We start from the raw sequence: 11,614 nt of genomic DNA on the forward strand, positions 1-11,614 counted from the left end.
TATATATATATATTTATATATATATATATATATATATATGTATGTATATATATATATACCAACAGCAAAATGTACAAGCAGTGAAAAGGCCCCAGTGGGGAGAAGCCAGGACACAGAACCCCAAGGTAGCAGCAGCTGCTGTAGAAACGAGTGAAAACATGTCAGTCTTGTCCAAAGTCAAGGTCAAGCATCTCTGAGACTCTCACATGGTAAAAAACTTAAATGCACAAGCAATTACCATTTACAATGCTAGTGCTTTTCAAGTAAACATTTTCATAAGTATTATTTGCACAGAAAACTTGGTTTGTGGCTATTTTAATGTTTAATATTAAAATCATATTCTAATTTTTAAAAGAAAATATATCCACCATAAATCTTCCAGTAAAATGAAACAAGGAGAATTATATAATAAAATAGCAGAGATGACAAAAGTAAAACCATCCAACTGACAGCAAAAAAAGCCTTTGATATTTTAGAGTTACATACTGAAGTATTGTAGGGATGAAATGATGAGTGAGGTTTGCTTGAAACTACTTCAGCAGAGGGTGAAAGAAAATAAATAAAAATGAGAGGGATAGACAGAGAAACCAAATGTGGAAAAATACTTTTATCTATTGAATCTGCCTAATTGGTCTATGGGATTTCTTTTCTTATTCTCTATACTTTTGAATATGTTAAATGCTTTCATAAAAAGGTCCAGGAAAAAAAAATTAATTTAATTTTTAAAAGAATTTAAAAAAAAGAAAGCATGAAGATTTCTGGTTTCAGCTCCAACATGTGAAGAGCTTGGAACATGTAAAGAGCTTCAAAAGAAAAAAGCCGAGTGAACTGAAAATCAATGACTTTTCTTGGATTCATCAGAGAATTGACGTCATAGGGCAAGTAGTCACCCTGAAAACAGAAGAGAGAGGAAAACACAGAGTCACTGCCTGAGATCCACTTATCTAGAGCAGAAGCCCCTGGAGCCACAAACTTGTTGAAAAACTGCCTAAACAGTGATTTTCCTTAAGTTTAACAATGAGAAAACCCCCGGGCCCAGTCTTGGAGTGACCAGACACACCTTCATTGGTGTTTCCATCAGGAACACCACCAGGTTCTCACAGTGAAAATCAAAGAAAAATTCCTTTGTGATTTTGACAAAAGAAGAAAATAATCATTTTTAAATAAATCCAGAGCATTCTCCATAACGAAAATTTTACATTGTAGGGAAATCTAATTTTCCACAGCCATATTTGACCTAATAAGAGTCTTGGGTGGCATAAAGAGTTAAGCATTAAACTACTAACCAAAAGGTTGGCAGTTTGAACCCACCCAGAGGCTTCTTGGAAGAAAGGTCTGGTGATCCACATCCAAAAACTCAGCCATTGAAAACCTGATGGAGCACAGTTCCACTCTAACACATATATGTTTGCTGTGAGTTGCATTTAATTTGACGGCAACTGATTTGGTTTGGCTCTTTTGATATCTGACCTGAAGGAAGGGCAATTAGATAACTTTAGCTCTCTTTATCCTTCCTATCTTGAATAGAGGAATTTTAAAAAGGGCAAAGAAATACTTCTGAAGGTCAAAGTCCACAGTCTCAGACCCACTGAAAAACTGGGATTTGATTTTAGATTGTAGAATACTTTCTTTCCCCAAAATGTTACTACCACATGAAGGGCCTTCAGTAAAATAACAGTGGATTACAACTGAGTGAGCTTCAAGACACAGACTCTAGTTAAAAAGGAGTTCTTAAGGAACCCAAAGACAACAGAGGAGTGGAAAAAAACAATAAGCAAACTTAAACTTCTGGTATCAGCAACTATAGAAAACATTTAATGCAGCCAAACTCCCAGACAGATTAACTAAAATCTCACTAAAACATAATTACTTCAGTTCTTATTGCCAGATACATTACATTCAGCTTTCAACAAAAATTTACAAGGCATGCTGACTAAATGGTAAGAAAAAACCCAGTCTGAAGAGACCAAGCAAACATCAAAAACAGACTCAAACATGATACAGATTTTGGAAATTTCACATAGGGATTTTAAAATAACTATGATTAATTCGTTAAGAGCTCTAAAGAAAAAAGCAGACAATGTGCAAGAATTGATGGGTAATATAAAGCAGAGAGATGTAAACTCCAAGAAAGAATACAAAGAAAATGCTAGAAGTCAAAACCACCGTAACAGACATGAAAAATGCCTTTCATGGACTTATCAGTAGACCAGACACAACTGAGAAAAGAATCAGTGTTCTTGAAGACACGTCAATAGAAATTTCCCAAACTGGAATGCAAAGAGAAAAAGGAAAGAAAAAGATCACAACACAATATCTAAGAACTATGGGACAATTACAAAAGGAGTAATGTACACATAAAGGGAATACCAGAAGGAGAAGAAAGAGAAAAGGGAGCAAAAGAAATATTAAAGTAATAATGACTGAGAATTTTCCAGGATCAAAGACAGGCACAAACTACAGATACAGGCAGCTTGTTGTTGTTGTTGTTGTGTGCCCTCGAGTCGGCCCGACTCATAGTGACCCCTCCTTGGGTTTCCAAGGCAGTATCACTACGGAAGTAGGATTGCCCAACCTTCCTTCCGAGGAGTGGCTAGTGCGTTTGAACCGCCAGCCTTCTGGTTAGCAGTCAAGTGCTTAACCACTATGCTACCAGAGCTCCTTAGAGAACACCAAATAGGATAAATACCAAAAATCTACACCTAGGCATATCATATTTAAACTGCAGAAATCCAAAGACAGAGAGAAAATCTTGAGAGAAGCCACAGGAGGGGGGGGGCGGCCACTTTACTTGTAGAGGAATGAAGATAAGATTTCTTGTTAGAAACCATGCAAGTAAGAAGAGAGTAGAGTGAAATAATTACTATGTTGGGGGCGGGAAACCCACCAACTTAGAATTCTGCATCCAGCAAAATTATCCTTCAACACCCTCTAAAAAAAAAAAAAAAACCCACTGCCATCGAGTGGTTTCCAACTCACAGTGGGTTTCCAAAGTGGTAAATCTTTATGGAAGTATATTGCCCCATCTTCCTTCCATGAAGCACCTAGTGGACTTAAACTACCAACCTTCTGGTTAGCAGTCAAATGCCTGAGACATTGCATCACGAGAGACCTTTTAAAAGTGCAAGAAAAATACTTTCTCAAACAAAAACTGAGGGAATTTATTTCCAATAAATCTGCTTTAGGAGCTCTGGCGGCGTAAGGCCCAAGGCACTTGACTGCTAATCAGAAGGCTGGTGGTTCAAACCCACCCGCCACTCTTGGGAAGGAAAGTTGGGCAATGTACTTCCGTAGTGATACTGCCTCGGAAACCCAAGAAGGGGTCGCTATGAGTCGGGTCCGACTCCACGGTACATAACAAATAAGTAACAAATCTGCTTTGCAAGAAATGTTCAAAGAAGTTCTTCAGAGACAGGGAAAATGACAAAAATCAGTGATTCAGTTCTACGTAAAGAAAGGAAGAGCTTCAGGGAAGAATTGTTGTTGTTGTTATGTGCCGTCGAGTTGGCCCCGACTCATAGCAACCCCTCCTTGGGTTTCCGAGGTAGTATCACTACGGAAGTAGATTGCCCAATAAACTATGGTAAAATAAAATCTTTCATTTTGTTCTTCTTAATTGATCTAATAGGTAACTGTTCAAAGTAATTATAGCAACAATATATTAGACGACTGCATCATATGTATAAGTGAAATGAATAACTGCAGAGTTATAATGGATGGGAGGCATTAGTTATGAACATTCTGTTATAAGGTACCTGCACCACCCATGAAGCAGTATGTTGCTATTTAAAAGTAAGCTTAGATTACTTGTAAATATACATTGCAAATTCTAGGGCTTTAAAATAAATAAATAAATAAGTGATTTGCTGAGAGAGGAGAGATAATATAATCACATAAAGTGTTCAACTTAAACAAAAAAAAAAGTGGAATATTTAAAAAGAAACAAAGGAACAAGTGCAATAAATAGAAAAAGTTACAAACAGACCAAAACCAAACTCACTGCCATGAGTCATTTCCAACTCAAAGGGACCCCCACTTGATTTCTAAGGCTGTAAATCTTTACAGAAGTAGATTGCTTCATCTTCCTCCAGCAGAGCAGCTGGTGGGTTTCAAACAGCCAATCATCTAGTTAATCATCAGTTAAATGCCTTACCCACTAGGCCACCGGAGCTCCCAGTTACAAACGTTGTTGTTGTTGTTATGTGCCATCAAGTCGGCCCAACTCATAGTGACCCCTCCTTGGGTTTCCGAGGCAGTATCACTACGGAAGTAGGCTTGCCCGACCTTCCTTCCAAGGAGTGGCTGGTGGGTTTGAACCACCAGCCGTCTGGTTAGCAGGCAAGTGTCTTAGCCACTATGCTACCAGAGCTCCCAGTTACAAACATAGTGGATATTAATTCAACTATGTTAATAATCACTTTCAATGTAAATGATCTAAATACATCGATTAAAAACAAAGACTGTCAGAGTGGATTAAAAAAGAAGACTCAACTATATGTTGTCTATAAAACACTTACTAACTACCGTTGAGTTGATCCGACTCATAGTGACCCTTCCTTGGGTTTTCGAGGTGGTAACTCTATGGAAGTACATTGCCCGATCTGCTTTCCAAAGAGTGGCTGGTGGGTTTGAACTGCCAGCCTTCTGGTTAGCAGTCAAATGCCTTAGGCACTATGCCACCAGAACTCCCACTTTAAATATAGTGAAACTTATTTTAAATATATATGAAAAATAAGGGATGAAGAAACATATACCATGATAACGCTAATCAAAAGAAACCTGGAGTAGATATAATAATTTCATACAAAGCAAGCTTTAAGGAAAATTTCAGGTATAAAGAGGCATATTACATAATAAAGGAATCAACTCTCCAGTAAGACATAACAGTCCTTCATGTGTATGTGCCAACAAGAGAGTGTCAAAATATATGAGACAGAAACTGATAGAATTGCAAGAAGAAAGACAAACCCACTATTATTTTTGGAGACTTCAACAGCCCTCTATCAGTAACTGACAGATCCAACAGGCAGTAAATCAATAAGGAGATGATTGAACTGAATAGCACCACCAATCAACTAGACCTAATTGACAAATGACTGCTTCATCCAACAACGGTAAAATATGCATTCTTCTTAAGCTCATGTAAAAAATTCACCAAGATAGACCATATTCTGGACCATGGAATACATCTTAAGAGATTTAAAAGGATGAAAATCACACAAAGTATGTACTCAGACAATAATAGAAGTAAACTGGAAAAAATATCAGGAAAATACCAGAATATCGGGAAATTAAATAACACATTTCTAAATAATATATGGGTCAATGAAGAAGTCTCAAGAGAAATTTTTTAATATTTTTAACAGAATGAAAATAGAACTTTTTAGAATTTGTGGGATGCAGTAAAGCAGTGCTTAGAGGGAAATTTATAGCATTGAAAGCATATGTTATAAAACAAGAAAGATCTCGAATCAATAATCAAAGATTCCAGGTTCAGGAACCAGAGACAAAAGAGGAAATTGAGCTTGAATCAGGCAGAATAAATTTTAAAAACTTGAACAGAAATCAACTAAATTAAAATAAAATACTAACTCACGATGTATCAAAGACCTAAATTTAAGAAATATGTTAGGAGAAATCAGAGAGGTACATCTACATGACTTTGGATTTGGCAAACCAAAACCAAAACCAAAACCAAATCCACTGGCCATGAGTCAGTTCCAACTTCTAGCGAGCCTATAGGGCAAGAGTAGAACTGCCCCATAGGATTTCCAAGGCTGTAAATCTTCATGGAAGCAAACGGCCACATCTTTCTGCCACAGAGCAGCTGATGTGTTTGAACTACCATCCTTCCTTAAATCTGACACCAAAAGCACAAGCAACAAAAGCAAAAATAGATAAGTTGCACTTCATTAAAAAAAAAAAAAAAAAACTTTTGTGTATCAAAGGACCCCATGAAGAGGGTGAAAAGACAGCACACATAATGGGGGGAAATTCTTGCAAATTATATATCCGGTAAGGAACTTGTATTGAAATTACATAAAGAATTCTTACAACTTAAATTAAAAAAAAAAAAAATTTAAATGAGCAAAAGACAAAATAGATAATTCTCCAAAGAAGATATACCAATAAGCACATACAAAGATGCTCAACATCAATGGTCATTACTACTTGCCATCAAGTTGATTCTGACTCATGGTAATCCCATGTGTGTCAGAGGAGAATTGTGCTCCATAGAATTTTTAATGGCTGATTTTTGGAAATAGATGTCCAGATCTTTCTTCCAAGGTACCTCTGAGTGGACTGAAGCCTCCAACATTTTGCTTAGCAACCAAGTATGAAAATCATTTGCACAATCCAGGTACTCCTCATTAGTCACTAGAGAAATTCACATCAAATCTGTAATGAAATGGGACTATAAATGGCTATATATAGGTTTGGCAGACGGTGTTTCTTCACATGTATTTGTATGTGCTAACAGGGGCCAAAGTTATAATTTCTTGGCCACAATCAAACACCTTGAGGGAGTGAGTCACTGGGCCTGTGACCTCAGGGCCATAGTCACAGGGGATAGCAAACTCAACTGGCATAACAGAGTACCACAAACATTGTTCTACATCCTACTTTGATGAGTAGCAAATGGTGTCTTAAAAGTTTGCAAGCAGCCATTGATTTCTCCTCATCTGGAGCATAGACGAGTCGAAAAAATTGAGGATATATGGCAACAATTAGTCTAAGGGACTAATAGACCACGGGAATATCAGCCTACATGACCCTGAAACAGAAAGACTGAGATGGTGTCCAGCTACTACTGACAAGATTCTGAAAATTAGAGATCCTGGATAGAGTCCGAAAAAAATGTGGAACAAAACTCAAGATCATAAAAAAGACCAGGCTTACTGGTCTGATAGAGACTGGTAGAATCCTCAAGACTGGTAGAATCCTCAAGACTATGACCCTAGTCACCCTTCAGGCCTGGAACTGAATTCACTCCTGTGGTTCAACCAGGGATAAAGCTTGCCCAGGTTCAACCTTGAGCCAAACAATAGACAGACCTATGAGGTGAACAATAACACTGAAGAGGTAAGGACTCCATTGGTGGTGGGAATGTGAAATGGTGCAGCCACTAAGTGAAAGAAGTCAGATACAAAAAGCCACTTATTGTGTGAGTCCATTTACATGAAATGTTCAAAATATGCAAATCTATAGAGACAGAAAACAGACTAGTAGTTAGCAGGGGTAGAGAGGAAAAGGGAGTAGGGAGTTAGTGCAAAATGATTAAGGTTTCTTTTTGAGACATGAAAATATTCTGGAATTAGATGCTAGTGATGGTTGCACAACATTGTGAATGCACTAAAAGCCACTAAATTGAGTACTTTAAAAAACTGATTGTTTGAGAAGATCAATATAATGAATAAAACTCTAGCCAGGTTAATCAAGTAAAAAAGAGCAAATCCACTGCCATCGAGTTGATTCCAACACATAGCGACCCTATAGGACAGAGTAGAACTGCCCCATGTGGCTTGCAAGCCTGTAAATCTTTATGGAAGTAGACTGCCTTCATCTTTCTCCCATGGAGCAGCTGGTAGGTTTGAACCACCAACCATTTGGTTAGCAGACAAATGCTTTAACTAGTGCTCCACCAGATCTCCTTGAGTAAAAAAGGCAGAAGATACATATTACTATCAGAAATGAATAATAGTCACTACTGCACCCTTAATATTAAAAAAAATCATAAAGAAATATTATGAAAAATACTATGCCTACACATTTGATAAATGAAATGGACCAATTACTTATACGACACAAACTACCAAAATGAACACAAGAAGAAATAGATAATTTGAATAGGTTTATATCTATTAAGGAAATTTAATCAGTAATTAATAACCTTCCAAAAAAGACAGCGTCAGAATGAGATGATTATACTAGTGAATTCTACCAGATATTTAAAGAAGAAATTATATCAGTGCTTCACAATATCTTCCAGAAAATAAAAGCAGAGGAAATAGTGCCTAACTCATTGAATGAAGCCAGCATTACCTTCATGCCAAAACCAGGTAAAGACAATATAAGAAAGGAAAACTAAAGACTAGTATCTCTCAAGAACATACATGCAAAAATCCTCAACAAGATGTTAGCAAATCAAATCCAACAATCTATGAAAAGAATTATACACCACAACCAAGTAGGATTTATTCCAGGTATGCAAGGTTGATTCATCATTCAAAAGTCAATTAATATAATGCATAATATGAACAGGCCAAAGAAGAAAAATCATATTATCATATGAATTCATGCAGAAAAATAATTTACAAAATCCAACACAATACACATTCACGATTAAAAATTAAAAAAAAAAAAAATCTTAGCACACTAGGAATAGAGGGAATGTCCTCAAGTTGACAATGAATATCTACACAGCATTAGCTAACGTCATATTTAATGAGGAGAATCTAGATGCTTTCCCTGTAAGAAAAGGAACAAGACAAGGATGTCCCTTCTCACCGCTTCTGTCAGCAATAGGAAATAAATATTTAAAAAGGAAATAAGAGGTCCCACAGAATGAACAAAGGAAAAAAAGAAAAGAAACTCCTAGAACTAATAAATGATTATAGCAAGCTTGCAGGATACAAGATTAATATTCAAAAGTCAATTGTTTTCTTATACATCTGCAATGAACAATTGGAATTTGAAAGCAAAATACCATTTAAATTAACGCAAAAAATGAAATACTTATGCATACATCTACCAAAATACATATAGGATATACATGAGGAAAACTACAAAAATCTGCTGAAAGGAATTTTTTTAAATTTAATAAATGGAGAGATAGTCTATGTGTATAGATAGAAAGAACTTAATATTGTTCGGATACCAGTTCTTCCCAACTTGATCTATAGATTCAATATTTTCCAATTAAAAATCTCAGCATGTTATTCACAGGTCCAGGAACCAAGGGGTGGAAATGAGAGTGCCACCACTCACGATTACCTCTAATGACTCACTCAAAAAATTTTTTGTTTCCTGTCCCCAAGACTCTATGCTTTTCAGGTCTGGAGGTCTCAGATCAAAGGGAGGAACACTCCCACCTGGAGACACAATACTGATTCCATTGAACTGGAAGTTAAGAATGCCACCCAGATAAACCCTTTTACATATATAATACTGTGTTATCAATGATAAAAAGCATTAATCTATGGGTAAATAGATGAGTAGACAGGCAGAATGATCAGGTATGTCTGGGCAAAAGGGAATATATCTATGATCATATATAAGACTGGCAAATGATATTTCTATATGCATATTTGTTGGGAGCTCTGGTGGCATAGTGCCTAAGGCATTTGACTGCTAACCAGAAGGCTAGTGGTTCAAGCCCACCAGCCATTCCTCGGAAGGAAGATGAGGCAATCTACTTCCATAGTGATACTGCCTTGGAAACCCAAGGAGGGGTCGCTATGAATTGGGTCTGACTCAACGGCACATAACAACAACAACAACAATTGTATGTATTGTAAGAACGTCCATATAACTAAAACTAACGGGGCAAAGTTGTGATAACTTGTTAGGCACAGTCAACCACCCTGATGGAGTGAGTTGTTGGACCTGTGGTCTCAGGACCATGGTCTCAGAGGACATCAAGCTCAATTGGTATAACATACTATATAAAAACATTGCTCCACATCCTGCTTTTGTGTGTAGTGACTGGGGTCTTAAAAGCTTGCAAGTGGTCATCTAGATGCAACAATGGGTCTCTCCTCATCCAGAGCAAAAAAAGAATGAAGAAAACCAAGGATGCATGGAAACCGTCCAAGGGACTGGTGGACCATGCAAACCTCAGCTTATGTGACCATGAGAACTAGATGGTGCCTGGCTGCCACTGTCAACCATTTGGGAAGGAATCAGTGTAGGAAACAATGGGTAGAGTGGGAGAACAATGTGGAACAAAACTCAAAATCATAATAAAAAATTCAAGGTGTACTGGTCCAATAGAGCATGATGAGACCCTTGAGGGTATGGCCCCCTAGTTACCGTTCAAGTCTGGAACTGAACTCACTCCTGTGGCTTCCAGCCAAAAGATAGACATGTAAGGTGAACATTTACCTCAGGTAGATACACTCCTTAGAATTATCAATCATGGGAGAACAGAGGGCAATATTTGCACAGGGAGATAGCTCAGGGGGCAGGAATGCATAGAAAAGAAGGGAACAGGGAAGAGGTAACTATAAGAATGAAGTAAGAAGAGAGCTGTTACACTAAGGGAAATTGCAGCCAATATCATGAAACAAAATGTGTATGAACTGTTGTATGGAAAATGAATTTGTTCTGTAAACTTTCACCCAAGTCACAATAGAAACTTAAAAAAAAAAAGAATGTCACCCAGCTATTTTGGACTCCTCATGCCTCTGAATCAACAGGCAAACAAGGGAGTTATTATATTGTCTGGTGTGATTGATCCCAATTACCAAAAGGAATTCATATTGGTATTACATAATGGAGGTAAGAAGACTATGTCTGGAATATAGCAGATTCATTCCTCAGGACGTCTCTTAGTACTACCATGCCCTCTGATTAAAGTCAATGAAAAATTACAGCAACCCAATTCCGATACAATTTCTAATGTCCCAGACCCTCAGGAATGAAGGTTTGGGTCACCCCATCAAAGAACCATGACCAGCTGAGGTACTTGCTGAAGGCAAGGGGAATACAGAATAGGTAGGGAAGAAGGTAGTTCTGAATAACAGCTATGACCACATGATCAGTTGTGGAAATGAGAACTGTGATAGTTATAAGTATTTCTTCCTTGTATGTGTACATCAAATATTTTTGTTTTCTTCAGTTATAAAATATAAAAGGGTCTAATGCCATTCCTCGGAAGGAAGGTTGGGCAATCTACTTCCATAAGGATATCGCCTCAGAAACTCACGGAGGGGTCACTATGAGTCAGGTCTGACTCCACAGCACATAACAACAACAACAATACATTTTCAGTTGTAAGTGTGTCAGTTGTATCATGTTAGGCACAAGTATGACTTTATAATTGTCTTTATTTAGGGATTATGTGGGGTTTAAGGAGATGTGCATAAGTGCCAAATTGACAAGGGGTAGTTTGTGGTAGTTAAAGTTGTGTGTCAGTTTGGCTGGGCCATGATTCTCAGTGGTTTAGCAGTTATGATGCAGTCATCCCTCCTGATGACATCTGATATAATGTAACCACACCCATGATGAGATATGCTATGAACAGCTAATCAGTTGAAAGGGCATTTCCTCAGGTGTGTGGCCTGGTTCCAATATATATGGACCTCCTGGGAAAAGTTCTCCAGCTTTCTGCTGGATCTGGAGCCTACATTTGGCTCATCAGCATCTCCGGTTCCTGGATGAAACAGTGGCCTACTGTATTGCCTGCTGATCTTGGGTTTGTTGCCTTCAAAGTTTGGGAGCCAACAATCTTTTTGCCTGCCTCTCTTGGTTTCATCAGCTCCTACAGCTGGGTGAGTCAGAAGTCTCCAACTTGACACTTGACTCCCAGACTTGGCACTTGTCAGCCTCTATAACTGTGTGAGTCTTTTCCTTGAGATAAATTTCTCTCTCTCTCTCTCTGTCTCCCTCCTTC

Source organism: Orycteropus afer, unplaced genomic scaffold, assembly GCF_000298275.1.
Source record: "Orycteropus afer afer isolate SDZICR_OR568_19922 unplaced genomic scaffold, OryAfe1.0 scaffold00231, whole genome shotgun sequence".
Taxonomy (NCBI): Eukaryota; Metazoa; Chordata; class Mammalia; order Tubulidentata; family Orycteropodidae; genus Orycteropus; species Orycteropus afer.